This window comes from Emydura macquarii, unplaced genomic scaffold, assembly GCF_026122565.2.
Source record: "Emydura macquarii macquarii isolate MOO-44397 ecotype Brisbane River unplaced genomic scaffold, CSIRO-AGI_Emac_v2 contig_2863, whole genome shotgun sequence".
Taxonomy (NCBI): domain Eukaryota; kingdom Metazoa; phylum Chordata; order Testudines; family Chelidae; genus Emydura; species Emydura macquarii.
Window position 1 is genome coordinate 5,172,215 of NW_027133000.1, and position 22,473 is coordinate 5,194,687.

The 22,473-nt window shown below is 36.1% G+C and overlaps 1 long non-coding RNA gene across 1 annotated transcript in view; it reads left to right on the plus strand.

The window, feature by feature from the left end:
• The window catches only part of LOC137166490 (uncharacterized), a 50,095-nt gene extending 31,328 nt beyond the window's left edge, over positions 1 to 18,767 (plus strand). Inside the window, exons 3-5 of the long non-coding RNA XR_010923712.1 lie at positions 13,091 to 13,177; positions 17,761 to 17,871; positions 18,307 to 18,767. This is a non-coding gene — a long non-coding RNA (uncharacterized lncRNA). The remainder of the gene's footprint in view (positions 1 to 13,090; positions 13,178 to 17,760; positions 17,872 to 18,306) is intronic.
• The last annotated feature ends 3,706 nt before the right edge of the window (positions 18,768 to 22,473 follow it).

Sequence of the window (22,473 nt, forward strand, 5' to 3'; positions counted from 1 at the left end):
AAACTATAATTGATTCAAGTATTTTCAACTGACTCCTTGGCAATTATTAAAATTAAACTATATCCATAAAATCACTGTTAAGAAAACAATAGTCTTTTAACCATAAATAACCATAAATCAATTATTTTTTTACTTAGAAGTAACAATTGATAAGATACTTTTTTCCTCAATCTGAAACAATCTGACAGATGTTTTCCATTTACAAAAGAAAAAGTAAATGGCTACTAAAGTCTATTTTAATAAAACAAAATTAATGTATCATATTGCAGTTAGTATATATCTACAACCAGTTAATATCAATGCCATCATTGAGAATTCTTCAGGTTTCAGATAATGAAACAAATTAAAAAGAAATACATGCCATGGAGTAAATAGGTTGACTAAATAGATTTTTTCACAAGCTAAACTGGCAGTTTAGACTTGTGAAGTAAATAAGAACTCTTTATGTGCACTTTTTAGTGTTTACCTTATTTAAGATGGATCACTTCTTACTAAAGTTCTAGACAAAATAATGTATCTATGTGAGAACGTTTATTTTGAAATGATGGCTCTGTATCTCCTCTCTTTGCCACCAGTTAATTTTGGTAGGATTTAAACAGAAAAGTGGTAATTAACAATCTATCATGTTTTATTTATATTAAATTACCATCGCCAGAACTTCCGCCTCCACCAGCCAAAGGTGAATTATTCATATCCTGCGCAGGCATTTGGGGACCAGTGATGTGCTGCCAAATTTATAATAAGAAGCATCTTCTATGATTATTCTCATCAGTTGTTAACACGTCTACTCTGCTGATAAGCTAGATAACTGGTTGGAAAATGTTTGGTTCTTGAGGTTTCTCCTAGCTGCTGTGGACGTTTGAATGGGGAAGTAAGCATCCTTGGCAGGTGTGAGTGGTTTAGAGGGTAATGGGGCTCTTGGCTCCTTTCAAATACTAATTCTTTAAAGTCCAGGGCAAAGCAGGGTACCACTGGAAAGAGAGAGAGGCTGAAGCTGCTGCAGGATGTCATTCTGAAAAAGCAGCTTGACTTCACCTCCTCTTGGTGCACTGCTGGAGCGATGGATATGTACATACTGGGAACAGGAGGTGGGAGAATGATGTAGTGTGTGCCTCATGCTCCTTGCAGCTTTGGGGGAAAGGCATTGCAGAAAAGGATTTCCTCTTTCAGCAACTGTCACAGCATCAACTGTGTTGGGAACCTGAGGTGGGGCAGCTATCTGAGTGAGCAGCAGCTGGCTCAGTCCCAGCCTGCAAACATGAAGAGCTGGCCTTAGAATTCTGGGATGGGCTGATGAAGCAAATGTTTTGCAAGCATAACTATTTCCAGTCCACCATGACCATGCCACAGTATGCAGGTCTGGCCTCAGGACTTGGGGGAGGTTAGTGAGATGATTCTTTGGAGGAGTACTCATACTTAACTGCTTTAGTTTACATAAAAAATGTGTGAATGCAGGGAGAGAGCTTAGAACATTATGCTTTGTCTCCCAGCCTCCTGTTGCAGAAGTTAAGTTCAGCTATATAGTCCTATTTTCCTTGCTTTATGTTGGTTACATCAGTTAACATTTTTAAGGTTCTTCACAAGGAAGAAGGCTAGTAGTTTGTTTGTTTTTTGTTTCAAAGGCAAACAGAAAACAGACTGGATTTCATAGGACCCAACAGCTGGCTCTGTAACAGGGGCTCATCCAACTTGATAACTGATCAGACCCTGGAATTATTACTAAGCAATGGAATATTCTTCTGACACATTAGGAAGATTTTTGCTGGTTGAAAATAGAGAGAAAGAGAGAACTGAGAAGGATAGGACCCATAAATGAGTAACTTAGGTCAGTTCTTCAATGCATAATTTATATGACCAGTAATCCAAAGTGCCTCTTAGCACATTTTACTTACTGGTATTATCATAATGGTGCCAGACTTTCTCTTGAATATTTTTTTGCAGCGTGCTAGCTATGAACTGGTTTCCTTCATGTTTTTTGTTCCAGCCTTAAAAACATTCCTTGGGTCAAATTCAGGAGAAATTCCACTCTTCATTTATTTTTGAGTTCTCTTGTGTAGTTCCCTGTACTCCCTACTTGCCCCCAGATCAGAGATACACACCTGGAACCCCTGTTATATTGTGTGAAGAAGATCCCACTTCAAGACTCCGATGCCACTGAATAGTTTTTAATGCTTAATGACTTTTTGCAGCACTTGTTCTCTCTTTGGAGCAAAGAGATTGCCCCAGCCACAATATCCAGAATGTGTCCCAGGAACATCAGCAAATGACAACTGCAGAGAGGCAGCTCTTTTTCTCTCTGTTTCTTGCCTCTGCATTGCTAAGTTCCCTCTGTATCCTGCCTCTCTACTTCTGACTGTAAAGCCTCCAATCATCACAAAGCCCAAGAATAGACAAACCAATAAGAACTTGTAAAACTCCAGTCAAACCTGAACAAATCCTTTTCTGAGGTGTGAAAGTTTTTGAGAGCTTCTCTCATCTGTTTTTCAGTTTTGAGAGTCTCTGCACTTCCACATTCAGGCTGGGAGCTGAAGTGACAAAATACTGTGAAATCAAAGGTAGTTAGGCCAAAGTGCCTGAAATCTCCCAGGAAAGCCTGTTCTAGTATGATTTCTAGTCCAGCCACTCAGACACATGAGGTTTGGGGAAGAGTTGATCCAAACTGAATCTCCAAACCTTCTGAAGTTCAGCTTTCACTAGTCAAGATGCACAGTATGCTGTTGGCTCACTTGTGGTCAAAAACAAGAGTAAACTCTTCCTTCCTCTCATATCTTTTTATTTTAAAAAGAGCAAAGTTCTAAGATGTCAAATATAAAAGGAAACACAGAGCAGAAAGGGGTGCAATGGGTATGCAAATTTATTTTTTGGTCCTTTCAAATGGGAAACCAAAAAACCTGATTAAAATAAACGCCCTTCTCCTCTACCCGTTTCTCTGGTGAAACTTGATGCCAGAGAATTTTCTGTGGTTGTATTTGTAAACTCTTTCCTTCATTGTGTTAATTTTGCCTTCGTCTGATTGGTCCCGTGATCTTTTGATACAGCTTATTAAAATCACAAGGGTCTTGTTCATAAAAAAATATTATTCAAGCAACATTCTGACAAATGCTATTATCTTTACAAGTGTGGAATATGTTTGTATATAATGAAATATGATGGTTTGAGTTCATTTAATCACATTTCCATTAAGTAGAAGTGGGAAACTCTTGGTTACCCAGAGGATACATAATTCCAGTGGGGAACTGGATGAAAAGGAAAAACTAAGGTACAAGATATGCATATTCAGTTAAAAAAAATCACAATATTTTCAAACAGAAGACCACATACTACAGACCCAGATTGGGATTAAATTGCACACAGCTAATAACATAATTATGAATTAATTTACTCAGCTACTGATAATAAGATATATTAGATTTAGATTCTACCTCCAGTTATAGACCTTCGGAGGAAGGTGAAAACCACAGATAATTCAACTGGCCAATTATATAATGTGGCATGTGGTGGATTGCTCTCTCACCCCTACAGCAAACAGCAGAGGCCATGAGGTATAAGATTTGTTTACTCCTATTTTATCAATTGTGTGTCATTTTAACAAAGCACAAATACCAATAAGCCATATAAAAATTATTTTGTATGGAATAAACAATGGAGTTACACCAGCATAAGACCAATGAAAGTGAGAGAAGAATGTGTCTACCATGCATTGTGTGATAATAAACAACTGGACTTACAAACAAAAGTGTATATATTTCTGAATGTAGCACTGCACACAGATACCTGAGCATGGGATCTTCCTAACTTGTAAATAGTGAACTTCAAAAGGTTCAGTTATGCTCAGTTATGGGAGGCATCTAAAAATACGGATGTTCAGCAAAACTGATTCTGATCTCACTTCTGATTTGAACTGACTGAAGAATGATAAAAATATTTTATGAAATAAGTTTAATTAAATTTATTTTAATTGGTTAAAAACCCAGCAGATATTTTCAACCAAAAACTTGAAAATTCAAAAAAAATTCTACCAGATCTGTTTCCTCCATTACTTCACTGGTGTTATTCTTGATTTCCAACTGTGTAAAAATGAGATCCAGTCCCCAAGTTCCTAAAATTGGGATGTATACTCCCTCAGTTGGAATTCAGAAAGAATTCCAGCTCCTGACTGAACCAGGAAGTGTAGTAGTGAAATTTTAAAATAATATTAACGGAACTTCAAATCTTACAAAAATTTGATTCAGATCTGGATTTTTTCAGATACAACAGGAGTCACCCAAAATGTATCTGAAACAGTTTGACTATATTTATTGCATACAATAAAATCTCATTTATCCATATGCCAGTTAAATTAAATTCATCATTAAAAGAAAAGTGGTTATGGGCTATATTGTTATTGCTACAATGGATCATTCCTTTCTTCCTTAAAAAATGCTGTTGCCTGAAAACTTCACGCATCAATTTTCCCCCCTATGATATGGTATCTAAATTTAGATTGCAAGCTTTTCAGAAAGGGGTCCATGTCTTGATTTTCTGTAAAGAGCCTAGCACACTTTAGGTTTTATATAACTAACTGATAGTGAAATACCATGTCCAGATATGATCACATTTTTAAAGGATTTTGAAAAATTGTAGCACGTGCAAAGAAAAGCCACAAAAACGATTTGAGGGCTTGAAAATGTGCTTACAGTCATGGACTTACAGTTCTCTGTTCAGCTTATCAAAAAGAAGACTGAGGGGTGACTTGATTATGGCGTATAAGTATCTTCATGGGGAGAAAATGCCAGATACATATATTTATAATCCACATAATTTCCAATTATTCATCACAAGGCCATTCATTGTAAAAGCCAAAATAAATGTTTATCATATCCCATAGCCTATCTGGGAGTAAAACCATGTCCACGTCTCCCCTTCTCAAACACTAGTATATTCCTAAATCAAAACTAATCCAGACTCACATGACTGGACATAAATAGCTGCAGAAGTATGAGTACTTGCCATATAATCATTATTTTATAAGAACCCTATATTAATCAGCATCTTAGATATTACAATTCTTTCTCTGTATTTGTCTCATGCAATAATTTTATGAAAGAAGAAAGTTATGGTTCAATATAGACTTTTTCATAGAAATAAACAGATTTCTATCAATCAATAAGGGCTCAATTCGAATCTTAGAAATAAAGACACAGATGGACCAGTACAGGAAATCACCCTTAAAAGCTTTTAATTTTGTGTTAAATAACTAGATAATATTAGTTCAGTAGTTGTATAGGAATAACTAATAAACATGGGAGATATTGAGGTAATGTTTAGTTATCTAAAGCTATTGAATATTTTTAAGGGAAGCCACTACATCTTGTAAAATCAGTCCCAGTTAATTTGATGTACCATGGCTGATTTTACAATACATGCATACCCACATATGAGAGCTGATATTCATTATTTCTGTAGAATTTGGATTTGGGGATATTGGTGTTGTAGTGCTTTAGGTCACACACTCTTCACTTGATCTGTGTTCATATCATATCCTGCACATGAATGATAATGACTAGTTGTATGTTATTGTCCATATTTCCATTTATCCATTTCATAAAACCATCTAGTAATTGGCCATGATAGTTATCACCTGCTCAAGAGTGGTCCTAGGCTGTAACAGCAAAGGTGTTGCAGACCATTATGTACTGGGGTGAAATTAGCAGAGGGTCAGCATGAAGCCTAAATTCCATTTAAGATTTATTTATAGATATTAGGTTGGATTTAAGTAATGCACAGGCCTTGTATTATCCGTCTGCACTGGGGTGAATTTCACCCTCCTAGATCTGCACAGGAAAACTTTGCTCACAGCTGACCCATGCTATGCTGACGTCTAAACAGTGCTGTTAGTTCCTTTCTTTCACAGACACTAAATTGACTCTCAAATTCTCTCTCCCCACCCCCCCACCTCCGCTAACTATTTTTTGTTACAGCTGTTACGGTTTGTACATCTATTTCTAGATTCACAAACACTGACCACAAAAAGGTATCATGCAATCTACAACAGCTGTTAGAAAATTTGACAGTAGTTCCACAGTATCCCCGTGTTTAGAACCCACTACAGCCATATCAAACAAACGTGGTAGGAAATTCAAATAAATATTTACCCACTGCATTAAACATTAACCACTTTTCCAAGCACATTGCAATGCAACCCATATTGCCATGTAACCACAGTAGTGTGATCTGACTGTGAAGCTGTTACCATCTGGACTGATCTGTGTTTGTGTGAAAGAGAGAGAGAGAGATGGGTGGGGGAATTACAATGCATCATCTGCTCAGGTCACTCAGTGTCTTGCAAGTTTAATCAGGCTTTCTTCATCCTCCATTACACTCATTAGGTCCTGTTAGGTTAGTGCTCAGTGTTGATCTGTATCTTGGTCAAGACAATTGTTGCTGATTAGCTTTAATTACCAGTAATGGTCCCAACCTCCTTTCAGCAGGCTGATGCCATCATTTTGTCCAGGCGTCTGTTCTGCGGTGAACAGTCCCAATCTGCTAGCCACTTACTTGCTTACTGTTTGAGCCAACAAGTTGCTTCTTGTGTGGGCCCATCTCCTCACCCATGGATATCCCAGGCATAAACATCCTGCTTTATCTCAGGCAGATGAAAGACAAAGAAAATGAGAACTATTGGCAAGAAAAATTAAAAAGAAATTAAACAGCAGCAGCAGTAAAAAACCCCCAAAAAACAAACAAAAAAAACCACAAACAAAGATGGCTCAATATAACAGAGCAGTTTAACTTTTATGCAAATGAATATGAACAAAGGAATCTGCTCTTTGCTTCTAATGCCTGTAAAAAGTGCACTTCTGCAATTCACAGTAAGGAATTTTGGAAAATGCAATATATGGCCCAGTCCTGAAATCCTTACTCATGGGAACATCCTTATTCAAATCAGTCCGATTACTCTCATGAGTAAGGGCTACTCATATGAGTAAGAGTTTGTAGGACTAGGTTCATGATCTACTTTTTGCTGTCTGACCACAGCACAAAATATTTTATTTGCAAATGTTATTTTAAAAGATTTTGCCCCTGATTTTCAGCTCACCTTAACAAGGCTTTTTATATACATACTCTTAAATTATGGACACACATAATTACAAATTCAAGTTTGCTTCTGCAAGTACTTGTGTAACAACTTAAATTAATTTAAAGGTTTAAGTTCCCGATTTGCTAGTGAAATCAGCTAATTAGGATTCCAGGTGACTTTAATTGTAACTACAAATAATTATGATACGAAACTGAACCACAATCATTTACACCTACAAGCTGAAGGCACCGAAACAATGGTCATCTTTTAAAAATCTAGCCATTTTGGTACAAGGCCTATCAACATAATGTGCTAAACTTTCAAAATGGATAGCACATAGATCTATGCATAAAATGAGAGAACTGCACATCTATTTTTGCTATTTATTTTGTTCTATTGTGCTAGTACAATCCACTCCCAAGGGATTAATTCACAGGCAGGGTCCCATCGTGCTTGATGCCGTATATGCATATAGGGAGACATAGTCCAGTAATGAACTGTCACTTTAAGGCAAGCAACTGTACTGCGGTAACCTGAGAGCCTCAACACTACTTGAAGTCAGTCTAGTGCTGGAATTCTTAGTGAGGTGGAGCTGCAGACTGCTGCAGCCTCACTAATAGAGCATTAATCCTCTTCCTGTATGTGTGCCTGGATTTACTTCCACAAGACACTACAGATCTTGACCTTGAAGTGCGTATAGTTTAAGATAGGAGGAAATATATGAAGAATGGAGGACAGGTATACAATTAAATATGCACAATTTTTATGAACGCTGAATACATATTAAATGAAACAATAAACAAAAACTAAGGTATAAATGCTATTTAGCTTGCAATGTCAAGCATTTGTATGGTAGGAAATGCCAAATGTACACTTGCAGGCACAATTCCCAGGTGTGTCCATCATGAACAGTGAAAAATAGTTTGTGAGTAGGTAATTAAAGCATAATGCATATACACAAGGTGGCGGAATTAAGGTTTCACAGGCAACCATAGCTCTGGCATCCTTGAAGAAATTCTTAATCTCTTGACTACCTTAACTTTCAATCTAGCAATAGGGTCACACGAAGACATTCTAGAGTATAATTTGGCTCTTAGTTTCCACATGCAAAAAGTTACATACCTGCTTAAGTATTTGCAGAATCGCGTGTGTGTGGTGTGTGTAACACAATTAATATGCATACACACATTCCATCCTGCACTGAATACTGTTATATAGTTTTACTCATATGCCAAGTGCTTTAATTCTTTGTTGAATTGAACATTTGACCTGTAAAGCATTGCAATGTACAAGCAAAAAAAAAAACAGAATTTTTTAAAATAAAATTATGTTAAAGATAGATTAAATATCAAATATGTTCAGATTACTGTGATCAAAGCACAATTCTCCAAGACTGACCCATATTTAAAATATTTTGGCAATAACTTTAAAACAGATTTGTATTTAATTGTTTTATTAAATCCCATACTCACTAAGATCTTTTTGCGGGTTGTGGAAGCAAATGGAGATTTCTGGCCAGGAAATCATATCTCAGAAAGATCACGTCCTTGTGACAAATTATCTCTAGGTAATCCATCTTTCAAATGAAAAGTAAAACTGAGGTCCTGACCACTTGTGGTCAATAAAGATACCATTTTTGTGGTCTCTTTGAAGCATAGGGTTATTAGCCCCCAAAGTCTTGGTCAAATTACAACCTGGGTAATTACATTTTGTCTACCTAAAGTCCCAATGTAGTCTCAGTTGGATTCTGTATTCTCCACTTCCAGTCCTAAACAGTTGTTTACTGTTATTGTTCTCTGTTAAAAAGCTGCTATATTCCAATACCAAAGCTCCATATCTACTCCTCCCCAAGCCTCTTTTATTTAATCTTGTCTTCTTTTAGCTAGGTTTGTACCAATATTTCAAGCTACAATATAAGTAAGGTGCCAATCATAGGAAAGAGTTTTATCCCTCTTCTCCAGGGCCTATATTATTCTTAAGAGTTGCGTCTTTTCTTTCCATGTGACTCTTTCTACACAGCCAAGCAAAGATTTACAGACAGTAGAAGCAAGCAGTATGGATTTCAATGACCCAGCTCCCCATCTGAATCACAGCCTTTAGTGAAAATGGGATTCAAGTATATGAATTCACAGAGCAAAAAATACATCGCAGACAGACTACCTGTAAACACATCTCATAGCATTCTGCTAGGATGTGGAGAATATAATTCTTTTGGTTTATATTTTCTGACAAAAAAGTTGATTATTGGGATTTTGAGTGAAAGGTATTTAGGGTTTTACCCTTTTCTCTTCAGTTCAGAAAAATAACTTACTGAGAGAAAAGATGTTCATTATTTATGTCTTTTCTCCAATAATATATTACTGGACTGACCTACCAAACACTTCTTGCTATCCATTTCAGCTGACCTTCCTAGTTCTTATGTGCCCTTAGTTGTATTTAATAGCCACAGTATCTTTCTCTATCTAGCATTGATTGACAGTGGAATATTCTGGCTAGTAGCTACAGAGTCAAACCACAGACCTAGACACTGTACAGACTGTACATCCTTAGAGTCTGCCAGCAGACTGTTCTTTGTGAAATACTACCAAGTAACTATGAATTCTGGAATAATACTTTCTTGGCTATTTCTCCGTCAATGTGGAGTACATTTATTAGGTCTCCTCTTGTCATTAGAAATGGATAATCTTATGCTTACGTTGATGAATTATGAAAGCTCTTTTTATCATTATTGTACATGCAGAACTATGCATGTAAAAAATAAGTGTTTTCATTTATTAACCTATTGTATGCCTTGCGTGGCCCATCATCCCCTACATGGAAATAACCTAATCAGAAGAGTGGAAACTCCGTGAGTTTGCAATTCTTCCATCACAGTATGGGGTTTGCTTTCCTGTTCCATGGCAATGGCACCTTCTCTGTGTCAAGAGACAGTGCACTCTGCTCTCTGCAAAGCCCCCTTCCCCCCAGCTCCTCTGTCTTTTTTTGACAGTATGGCTTCTGCAGAACTGTGTCCCCAGAACCCTACATGATTCAGAAGTGATAAAATTTGGAGTAGACTCTGTCTGAAGTTACTTGTGAGGCTTTACCGGTTTGCTTGGAGACAGGACCTGGCAAGCCCAGGTTGTCCCATAGAAAACCGTGGAGGTGCTTAGCAGATTTGTTGGGGTAAAGAAGGGGAGAAATCGTGCCGTAGGAGTGGCCTTTCCACACACATACTCCACCATGATACCCACCACCAAGATACTGGGAAGTGCACAGGCATACAGGTCTCATAGCAGTCGACTTAGTAGAAAATCATGGTAATTGCAAGGCTTGATTGATTTACAAACATGATAGGAATACTTGACATTTTTGCCATGAGCCAATTAGCTGTGCATATAGTTTTATATTTATTAGCTAATGTCTGTAAAGCATTGTGAAGATGGAAAGCTCTGTAGAAGTGCTAAGTAATTTTAGTAGTAGTAGTAGTGTTACATCTCATTCAAAATGAAAAAATAGACTAGAAATATGGACAGAAACTCCAATATGATTTAAAACACAGAAGCTACTTTCAGGAATTGAGCAAACTATGTGCCTAAAAAACCTCCCGTTTTGCTCAGAGTAAAAACACCCCGATTTACTTGTTTGCAGTTGTAATTCTTCTGACCACTTCCTACCTCTTGTTGCCATGTTATACAGAACTCAAAATACACAGCGTGATTTGCAAAACAAATAAGATGATGACACTAAAGTCTAAAAAACATACTGCTCCCTTCCATTGAACCTAATCCCATTCACTTCAGTGGGAGCTGGAATGTGAATATCTTATTATTTTGATAATAATCTTCTCCCTTAAATGGTAACCATTAGCATTATAGCTATTCATTTGGTTCTAAGAATTTTTATTTTGGTTTCAGTTTGATGCCGACTTTAAATGTGCAATACTGCTTTAGTTTTAAACATTTTGTTGTGATTTTTATTGTATTTGTGGAAATTATTAGTGAAGTTATATCATAGAATACATTCAGACTACTCTTGTACATTAGGGAACATTAAGAACATTTACAAGTCACTGAAGAAAAAAAAACTCCCCCAGTCAGGTGACCTCCTTATCCTATTTCTGCATGCTCCTCTTCTACTAGGCCTGGGCCTGTCACTCACCTGACAATCAAATAGCAGTAGTTGAAGCAATAGGAGCTAATAAATGAAAACAAAGCAGATAGTCATTCGTCAAGCGGGTGCTGCCATCTAGTGTCATGTAGGAATTTCGTATCTCATTCTTTGACATATACATACTGCATCCCTATTTGAATAAGTCATAATAAAAGCAAAATTCCAGCTGGTTTAGGGGATGACAATACCTCATTTACACACAAACACATACTCATATTTGTACACATAAAATACAGATGGGCAAAGACAGCAAAAATATTTTGGGTGGGATTCAGAAAGGTATTAAGGCATCTAACTCCTACATATTTGTGAATGTTATATTAAAATTTGTTTTGGCCACAAAGACACTTCATAGCCTTGAAACTGAATTTTACTGGTACAAATGTTTGCATAAAATATAATTAAAATGTATATTCTCAAATAGTTGCAGAAACTAAATTTTAAATTCTGTCATGTGAATATTCATACTAGAAATGTGTACTTGTTCATCCATTCATGGAACGGATACAGTACTAATTGACTGCTATAACCACTTATAGCTAACAAACAAATCTTTAAGAGTGACTAGCAAACATTCACAGAGAAGTGTTTGTGACCAGTTCTTATAGATTGTTTTGAAACTGCCAAAAATGCATTAAATAATTTTGAATAATGAACAAACTTAAGGAAATTACAGTCCACACAATGATAAACCATGAACAAAAAAGATGAACTGGTCATACAAATGATTTGTTCTAAATTATTTTCTAAGTTCCAATGTAAAATATAAATGACTGACTATATATGTGTACAAAACACACATAAATGACTTGCAGCAGAAACTGTGTATAAAAACAAACCTATCTAAAATTGTTGATCTTTGGCTCTGTTCAGTACTGTAAAAAATTTAATTCACTAGCAATAAGAATCCTGCTGAAAAAAGTAGGCATATTTAATATAATTTTGTTAATGTGATTTTGCTTGCTTTATTTATTTATTTAGTGCATTTTCTTCTTATGTATAAAATATTTTTTTTAGAAACAAATGTGTTATCCAGTACTGCAGATCCAAAGTTCAGATTGTTTTAAACAAAACAATTGGAGGGTTTACAAAACTCAGTTTTAATGGTTTTCTTTTAATTCAGTGAAAAGAATTTTTTTAGTTGGATTCAAACATTTACCAGTAGTGTTTCCAATTCAAAACCTTGAATCATTGTGCTAGTGCTTAAGAACCATAAAAGCAATAGAAACAAATTGTAACAGAGCAGTGTATTTTCCTTCTCCAAGCTGAATGAAAAACAAAAAAATAAACCAACAGAGTAAATGGTGGAATGTAAATTCTTTGAGGTTTAATAATCTGTTATTAGTTACACAGATGATAACATTTCAGTTTTTCTTAAATTTATGTTTTGTAATACAACCCTGTGCCTTGAAGAAGGTATATGTGCAACAGGCACAAATATACCTAACTTTGAGGTGACACATCTTACACCTGAACTAATAATGAAAGTCGGCTAAGGCCTTCTGGTTACCACAGACAGATTTATATCAAAATTCTTCTCTCAGATCCACACAGTATATCTTGTCTCTAATATCCTGCTCTCCCCGTCTCCAATGAGAGCAAAGAAATGAGATTTTTTGTCCTTGATATTTAAATAAAAAAGCTCTTTTCCTATTGTAAACAATGAGCTAAAATTGTATTTTGGAACAGGGGCATACATGAAACTAAGTATTTTGTAGCATAACAATTTAGAATTAGGAACCAGTTTCAAGAGAGTCTATTTACTCATTCATTGTTTATTTTTACTTTAGTTTGCAGTCTAGTGTGTGGTGTTCAGCTTTGCGAACTTTCTGGAACAGTGATCTGATCTCATTTTGACCTCGTCTCTCTTCTTTCCAGCATATGTGCTAGGAAGCATGCAAACAAGTAACCAGCGAAAGGTCGTAGAGGAAAGTCTCGAACAGAGGAGAGGCACCACCTGGTGGGGTAAGTGAGGGGGCAGCAAAGGGAGAGGATGGAATGAGTCAGCATGACACAGATGTCCAGCTGGAAACCACAGCAAGGTATTCCAGTACACTGTGTGAGCTTCTAAAAAGCAAAATCCAGACAAAGTCTGTCTCTCTATAAATCTTTTCCCCCTTTCCATTACTAGTTGGGTATTGTTGGCTCTAAGCCACCTGATTTTACTATGATTTATTAACTGCTATGCATTATATATGAGATTCAGGTTTACTGAAGAGTTACCCTTATGGTCAATGTTGCATACAAATCAGCTACTGTTAGAGAGGTTTATTGCATCATTTTATGTTGCTAGGAGTTTTGTTAGGTAGTGTTAGAATTTGTGACTTGTAAAACACACACACACACACAGACAAAATCCTCATATGCGTTTCACATGGTCTGTAGAAGCACATGGAGTCCATCTTTTTTAACAATAATGATAGTCCTGCTTGGGCTAGAAACAAAAGAATAAACAAAAGAAGTCCTACAAATGTGGGCACACTATGCAGTTAAAGAGGTTGGGGCGGTGCAAATTTTTGGGAAACTGATTAAAAAGTCATAGAAGCAGCATCTCTTACAAAAGGAAAAATATGTCAAAGAAGGAAATAACGATAAAGGACAATATGTTCCTTTGCATGGAATATATATTGCATCCCATCTGAGACAAGCTGGTGCCAAAGAAAGTTTAACAAGTGTCAAATTCTGCTGCCTTCCTCAGGCAAATCTCCCATTGACTTCAATGGAAGTTTTGCCTGATTTACAGGCTACAGAATTTGGCACTCGGTCACATTATTGTTTGTGATTACCCCAATGACTGCTAGTATTTCTGTTTCAACAGTCGGTACTGCTTCATGACAGCTTGCCTTCACCTTCTTACATGCAGATACAATTGTGCTTTAAGACCAAGTAAATCCCCACAAAAAGCACATGCTTAGAAATTCACCTTAAGCAAAAAGCATTGAAGTACTTCTACTGAAAAAAAATTACCAGTCAAGTACAGTACACATTGCAAAGGTATGAATGACCATAGGGATGCTAAATGGGGGGGTATAAGGGAGGGTTGCCATGCTATTCAAACCACAAGCATTGCAATCTGTTTCATAGTGGCATATGTTATGAAGTGTTCCTGAAGAAAGGAGTTATTGTTAGGTAAAAGCATTATGTCCTACCAGGAATTAGTTAAATATTCCTGTTTTTGACTTCCTGCCAAAAGGACTCTAGACATAGAATCATATCCTAGACAACCAGAGCGAAGTTTGTTTATAGACATCAGAAATTATAGATATCACAATTTATATACATTTTTCTTAAAGTTAATCTTAATATTTTTATTTTATATTTTATTTATTGTTTTGGGAGCTAACAAAATCAGAAAGAATTATTGATCTGAATTAACTTTTTACCCCCTTGCATTGCAAATGTGGATACCATTCCTAGAAGGCAGTTTGTAAACAGCCTGCTCTGAGTATGGAGAAACTGAAAAAATGACTCTCATTTCTCAGGCTATAGATTTAATTTTGCCTTAGGGGTGTCTCAAATATTTTTAACTTGATAGTCTAAGATTAGCTATGACAGAATTTTGTTTTCACCGTTCACTCACAATTGTGTTTCATAGTTCACACCATTTTTTCACAATAAATATCTTGGTACAGTAAATCTGAAATGAAGCACAGCAAGTGGAAAGAGAAAGACATTGGGCAAGAGCCTCAGCTGATGTAAATCAGTTTAGAGCCTTTAAAGATATTTTCATGGAAATGTACACTAAAGAAAAGATTCCACATTGCCTTTCAGACTTTTTTGGGAGTGGCTTTATTTCCAAATCTGTGCTTCTCAGGCACTGTGGAAGTAATACAAAATCCTAAAGGCATTTTGAATATACAGCGCCATTACTGTGTTCACTAATATAGTCTCCATGATGATTTTACAGATAGGTGATATGAAATGAAGGTATTTGAAAAAAGGAGAGAACTGGTGATTGCCTTATGTAAGGGGCTACTCTTGTTTATAATCTTTGCACCAGTCCCCTTTTCTTCCATTTACGTTGTCGAGCCTGACAAAAGTATTATGTCCTTGGCAAACCAGACACTCTAGGCCATGGACACAACCTAATTAAACTAAGTGCTACCTGTGGCAAGGACATTAGGTAATTCAAAGTGTTCAAGTAACCAAAACAAAGCATCGTTTTTCAGCTTTCAGATCCATTCTCAATAATGCACAGTGTCGATTTTTTTTTTAAAGGGCAAACTGCTTTCTGATAAGCTAAAAATGAGACAATATTGCCCCTGATGTTTAGGTACAGCAAATATTCCTATCATGCTTCATTGTCCTTGTTTCTTTTTCATGTGTGCTTAATTAGCACTGTCTCATGATTAATCAGAGAATTAGTTAAAATTAATAGGAATAAGCAATAAAAAAAATATGAATAATTTAGTAGTAGAATGGAACAACATCATTAGTCACTGGAATGAATAGCCAGATGAAATTATATTTTTTTCTCACTCTCTGAGATTCTCATTCTGGTGTGTGTGTGACACAGCAGAATTTTTACAATAATTCATGTTAGCATTTTAAATGCTCCCTTCCAAAGGCAGTGAAGAATACAGCGTTCCCTGGCACCCATGCAAATTGAATGCAAAAGGCAACACAGCTCTTGGTTCATCTGAAATCTGCTTGAAATTCTGATCATCTGACTTCTTTATTTTAAGGATCTTTGAATATGAATAGATCCTTACTGGAAAATACATTTCAAGACAGTTCTAAATTCTTAAAGTTACCCACTCTGTTTTGTAGACTGAAATGCATATCTAGATTTCTTGTACATATTATAAAACTATTCATATATTACTAATTTGATAGATATATATTATAGAATTGGTAGATTAAAATGCATTAAAGGGTAAACAGTTTGCTATTCAAACATATGGCATTATACATAGATTGCATATATATTCATTCTGTGCTGGAAATAATTTTAAAATGTTCTAAAATAAGCAGAAGATATGTTGCTTTTTTAAATGTGATTATATTAGTATCTGATATAATGGTGATCTTGGCCCATATTGACATGAGACAGGTCACAATGTAGCAACTGTTCAATATCATCCTTTGGACTTCTCCGATAGACCACTTAACTATCTCAGCTTTTCCAGTGATCATCTCATTTATCTAGGATTATTGCACTGAATTTACTGTTTGGTTTTCTTCCAGAACTGAAATGTCAAGTCCAGTGTCATGCATGCAGTAGCTTTGTGCTATGAGAGCTCAACAGATCCACCAAAAGCTGCTAGCAGTTGATCTTTGGATTGAGCTAGAAATAAATAAATCCTCTTTAGCAGATCAATATTCATCCCATTTAATGCTTGATGTGAAACTTGTGGATTTGAGGCAGTAATGCTGATGTACAGCTAATCGTTGAAAATGGGCATTAGGGCTTTTATAGCATGGCAACATATTGTCAAACAGGAAGAGAGAAAAGTGTTCAGTAAATCCTCGGAGAAAAAAGCCTCCTCTGCAACATATGTAATTTAATGCATATTTGTAATTTACACAGTTTTACACTACCGTGATTTTGTACTGTATATGCAAACTTATTCCAGTAGTTGACTTTATAAAATAGACTGCTCCTATTTCAAAAGTTCCTCCCATATATTCTACAAATCTGGTCATTAAAGTATTCCCCCAGTCATGTACTCATCCAGACTACATGCAAATATATGAAATATACACCCTATACATTATATTATATGTCTACACATTATGTTGAATGTCTGAGTGCATATGCCTTTTATATATGTTCATATGTATGCATTCCTATTAAGGATCTGTAATGCATATTATACCATTTTTCACATAACTGGAAATAAGTTCTAGAGAAAAGCGATAATATCAATAAAAAGTGTTAAAGCAATAGAAAAGATAAAAGTTGAAAAAAAGGATTTTTTTAAATGTCAAACTGGAGAAGATTTTTTGTATCTAGTTATGTGGCATAATTTTAAACATTATAATACTTTCTTTTTAAAAAATATCTTACCAGACAAATTAACTATATTGTGAAAGGATTTATTGTGGAAGATCTATAATGATCTATAGAAACTCAAAGGTAAAAACATCACCTTTCAATTAAAATTTCTTATGCAGTGCTAAAACTATATGATGAGATACATTGGTGTGGTCTCAGCACAAGTTACTTTGCACTGCATGTTTCTTGTATGCACTAGCTTCCAGTTCTGCCACAGAAGGTACAACACAGATATTTGGGATGGCCAAAAGAATAAACTGTATTCTGGATTATTAATTTAATATATAGTAAACAAAATGAGCCTCTCAGCATGAAAACTGAAGGTATCCCTTTTGACTTTCATCAGACAAAAGACTTCCTAAATTGAAATATATAGTTGCTATGGACTTCCCTTCTGTGTAAGTTATATTTGGAAAATATAATATGAATGTGTATGTATCATCTATGCACTTAATAGAAGTACTGGTATTGGGTGGGCCGTATGGATTTGTATTACATTGTGACATTGCATGCTATCTCCATTGCCTTCACACTTTAATTTGTTTTGCAGAGAAGGGAATGTTATCATGTTGAAAATGTGTGAGAGAGATTTAAACAACAAACACCCAATAACATCTGCTAACTCCAAGCGTCCAATGCACATCTTTCACCTTGATGGAAGGTGATAGCTTCCCTCATAGTGCTCTGAATATCAACCATTTACTCCTCTTAAAGGATATTTACTCCAGGATTTCAATTTGTAGTGGGCCCAAGCTTTTCAGGAAAGGATGTGGGAGACAGTGGGGGAAATTAAGTTTATCTACAAAACAATAAATCTTTGAAAAGGAAAAAATGTTTAGTTATGTTTCATGCCATGGAAAGGAGGGATGATCTGGAGGTAGTGAAAGTGTGGGAATTTTGCATGTTGTTGCAATATCTATCAATGAAACTTAGATAAAAGGAGACTCTTAACCAGATTAAAAAGGCTACCAAAGGGCTATTTAAAATGATGTGGAGGTGTTTCCAGAGGATGGTGATAAGAAGGAATGGGGGTCTGCATTTCCTGTAAGTTAATATTGTCTTTATGCTTTCCTGTCCTATTTTCTTTCAATTCCAGAAGCATCATATCAGAACGTTTTGTACAGAACCTGGTTGATGTTAAAGCCATTCTGCTAGAATATTTCAGGAGAGGATTGGAAGGAATAACATTCTTTTTTTCCTCACGTGAAAAACAAAGGGATCAAGGAAACATGCCTGGCTTTTCTAAATGATAAAGGAACAAGAATCATCCGAAATATTAGCTAAACCCAAGCTTACAAAAAGGGAGTCAGTGGAATTCAAACACTTTATTTAAGAATTTGCCATTAGAGACAACTGCATGTTGGAATCCTATCTGAAAAGTCTTTTGCTATTAAGTAACTATGTGTGGCTCTAAATGTATAGTTTAAATGTATAAATTATTTCAACTTTATAAAAATTCACTACCTCACCATTCACACACTATGGACTAAGAGCTTAAGGGAAAAACTCCCAATGACAAAAGAATCTCCCAGTCTGTAGTACCATCCCCTGCTTAGTCCAAGGATAATCCAGTGGATATGCCACTCAGAGTCTATGTGGCTTCAGACCACGCAAACTGCCTCTGGATTCTTTCCATGGGGGGCCCAACCAGTGGTCGTATAGTTCTTGCTGGAGCCATGGTGCCAAGTGAGGGGAAATCAGCTGAGTTCATAGAGGGACACCCATCCATTAGGATGGCTCCAGCCTTCACAGATATAGAGCACTGCTTTCCTGACCATCCTCAGGACCCAAGAGGTTTCACTCCAGGGGCAGGAGACTTTCCAGGAAACTCACACAGAGTTTGGTTTCTTCTTCTCTTAAGGTAGTGTTTCTACCTCAGTGCGGTTAAATAAGGGCTTAATAATAACAAATACAGCTTCATACTACAAAATGTAGGCCGAATCCTGAAACTTTTGGTGAGTAATCCTTACTTGTAGGTAATTCCATTGAACTCACTGGGCCTGCTTACAGGAATAAAGATTGTTTGTATAGCTAAGGATTGCAGGATCTGGTTTTATAGAGATAACTAGACCTGATAAACAGTTTTGTTTGTATTCTTTACGTACCACAGCTGTAGGAAGTTAAAATAATGAAAGACAGACAGATAGGCATATACCCAACTAGACAGGCAGTCCTTCCTCACATTGCTGATGACTTAGGCCTAGATTTTTAAAGACTGCTGTGTTCAGTGTTCTAATGCCTAACTGATTTAAGAACCAAAATCTCATATTCAAAAGGGAGCTAGGCACTTAGGAGTCTAAATCCAATCAGCAGTCCAAATCTTTTGATCAGGCCTACATAAACTGTCTTTTGTACAACTAAATTCTATTTCTTTGTCCTACCTTTAAAAATACAGTGTGGGGGACATACAAGATGCACTTTCATAAATAATTTTGGGATAATTTACTGTAGGCTGCAGATTGTAAACCTAAGCAAAAATCCTTCCTGTTAAATATGTTGATTCTGAAATCACCCCTTGTTTAAAGGAAGAAAAGAATCCTTTTGCTTTGCTTCAGTAAAGTTGTTTTAGCTCTGATTATACAAACATTTCAGTTCTTCCCCATCACTGGAGTGCTGGAGTTCCCCACTAGGATCACAAGCCTGATCCTAGAAAAGACCTCTACACTGTGTGATGATGCCAAAGAATGACTAGTATTCTACACTGGTTTTTTAAAGGATTCTTTGAAGTTCAACTTGCATAGCAAAATGTTTTGGCATTCTCCAAAAAAATGGCTCTTTGCTGGATTTTTGTTTTGTTTTTGTTCTGCCTTCAGAGCCATAGGCAGGTTCAGACAGGAAGTGCAGTCTGAAAGGCTAGGTCAAATCCGGGGGGATTAGTTACAGCAAAAAGCTGCAGCGTGATCCTGAGCCACTTTCTTAGCAGTATAGCATAGAAAGAAAACACACTCAGTCATATGTGTCCACATCTTTATGCAAAGCAAAACCAGCAGAGAGTTGGAAAGTGAAGTCATTCTGCTGTTACGGCATTTAGGCATAAAAATGCTGAATGCTTAAAACATAAAAAAAGAGGATATAGGAATTTTTAAAAACAATTCAAGCAAAATTCTGTAGTAACCATAATCTGCCATGACATGAACAATACAAGGCAACTTTTCTATATAATCTTTCATAAAAGCTGTATGCCTATATGCTTTTTAGAGTTGATGTAATACAGCTGAACATTATCAGTGGAAAATAGAAATTAAGATGTTATTTGCAAGGTGGAAAAGACGTTTTCAGCTGAGACTTTAAACAATGCTCAAAATGGGGAAAACATTCTCTTTTTCTCCTTTTTTCAACTATTTTTTTGTTCTGCTGGCTTCAGTAAGAAGTGGGAAGATGTTAATAAGTCCCTGACCTCTCTAATCAGACATGGATTGAGAAAAAACATAGACAGCCTGATACTTATTTGTATTTACAGTGCTTTACATCCACTTTAAAACCATGTTGTACAGATCTGAAGACTTCATTACATGGAAAAATATTTATGGACAATATAATATTTTTTTCTTACAAATGTATACTTTCTAATTTTTTACTCCAGAATGTTATGATTAGCCAAAAAATACAAACGTGTTCTTTGACTTAAATCATCATCCAAAAGTTTGAATAAGATATTGAAAAAGCATAAAGTTTCATTTGCATCTATTTAAAAGACACAGAGTAAGGGCTGCTCCAGCACTTATTGAAATTATTTGGAGTTGTGGGTGCTCAGAACAGCTGAAAATCAAGTCTAGTTGTTTCAAGATGAAAAAAATGTATAGATTTTTAAAATTTTAAGTTTCATCCATTACAATTGTTGATCCAACTAAAGCTAAAGGAAAAAAGATAGTATTTAAAATCAACTGCAGATAATCTAAAATACTATCTAATGATGCTGTTTCAGCTAAAGATATTTCTTGTAACTCTTTTAATACAGCCATTTTATTGTGTTTCTTTTTTCACAGTCCAAAGACAGCATCTGCTGCTTAAGTACTTAGTAATATCTTTACAGAGAGCTATATCTTAAGGCTGATAAACAGTCTTAATTGGTAAAGAAGCGCACAAAACAGAATTTGTATTCAATAAACGTGGAAACATGATGCCAATGAAAACTCTTTGTCCAGCAGAAAGGTAAACGGACAAAGCTCACATTTTCTTCCTTTTGAAATTCTGAGAATAAAATGAACAGCAGAGGGAGCTCAAGCATGGCTTAAGCACAACAAAATAGAGCAAACCAAATACTTTTAAAGGGTGACAAATCATGTGCTGCCCTCTTTTGGAGCCATTGATGTAAACCAGCAATTCCTAAAGGGAATCTGTCAACTCCCCCAAACCCCCCCCCCCCCCCCCCCCCCGACCTGTAATGCACATAGAAATTTCAAAGCAAAGAGACACTGCAACTGTCATTCTTCTTGTAGCACCCAAAAGAATGTCCACATAATTGGACGCAGTTTAACTTGCAAAAAGCTCCTTCAAATGAATAGAGTATTTGTATACTTAGTCCTCTAATTAAATTTGATTGTGTGGTATGCTAAGTAAACATTAGTTTATATAAATAGCTATATCTATATGTAGCAATAGATCAGAGATAGTCCTCTCATACAGGCATCTCCCCTGTGTCAGTGTCATTTGCAGCTTTGTTGGATATTCTGCACCAAAGAGGTTGTGTTTGTATTTGCATCTCACATAAGCAATTTGGACCTAACTCAGTTTCAGATTCTATCTCTTATTTCTGTAAGAATCTGATAAATACAGACAATATTACTCAGAACTGAGCTGCAGAGTACAGGTCTGAATCCGAAGTGCCCCAAAGTTCAGGACTGTTCCGATTGAGGCCTGAAAATCCCTGAACTTTCAAGCCCATCTATTGTCAGGATGGAAACAGCACACAATGCATTGTTTGATAGGCTATGACAACAACTCCATTGTATACGTGGCTATAACACAAAACTGATAAGGATCACTAAGTAGCCAGTCATCACTATGATCTTGATTAATCAAAGATAAGGCACTGAAGGCCATTGCAGGGCTGTGATTACTGTGGGATTCAGCCATCCCACTCTCTGTTTTATGTGCTGGGTGCTGATTAATAACATGAAAGGAATGAACGCTTGAAAAACTAAACTGTCTCTTTATTAAGAGAACTGTTAGAGAGTTGTTTCAACTGTCGCTAGCATTCTAACCGCGTGTACACAGACTGCCTTCCTGACAAACTCCTACCTCCTGCAACCTGTGGTCCTCT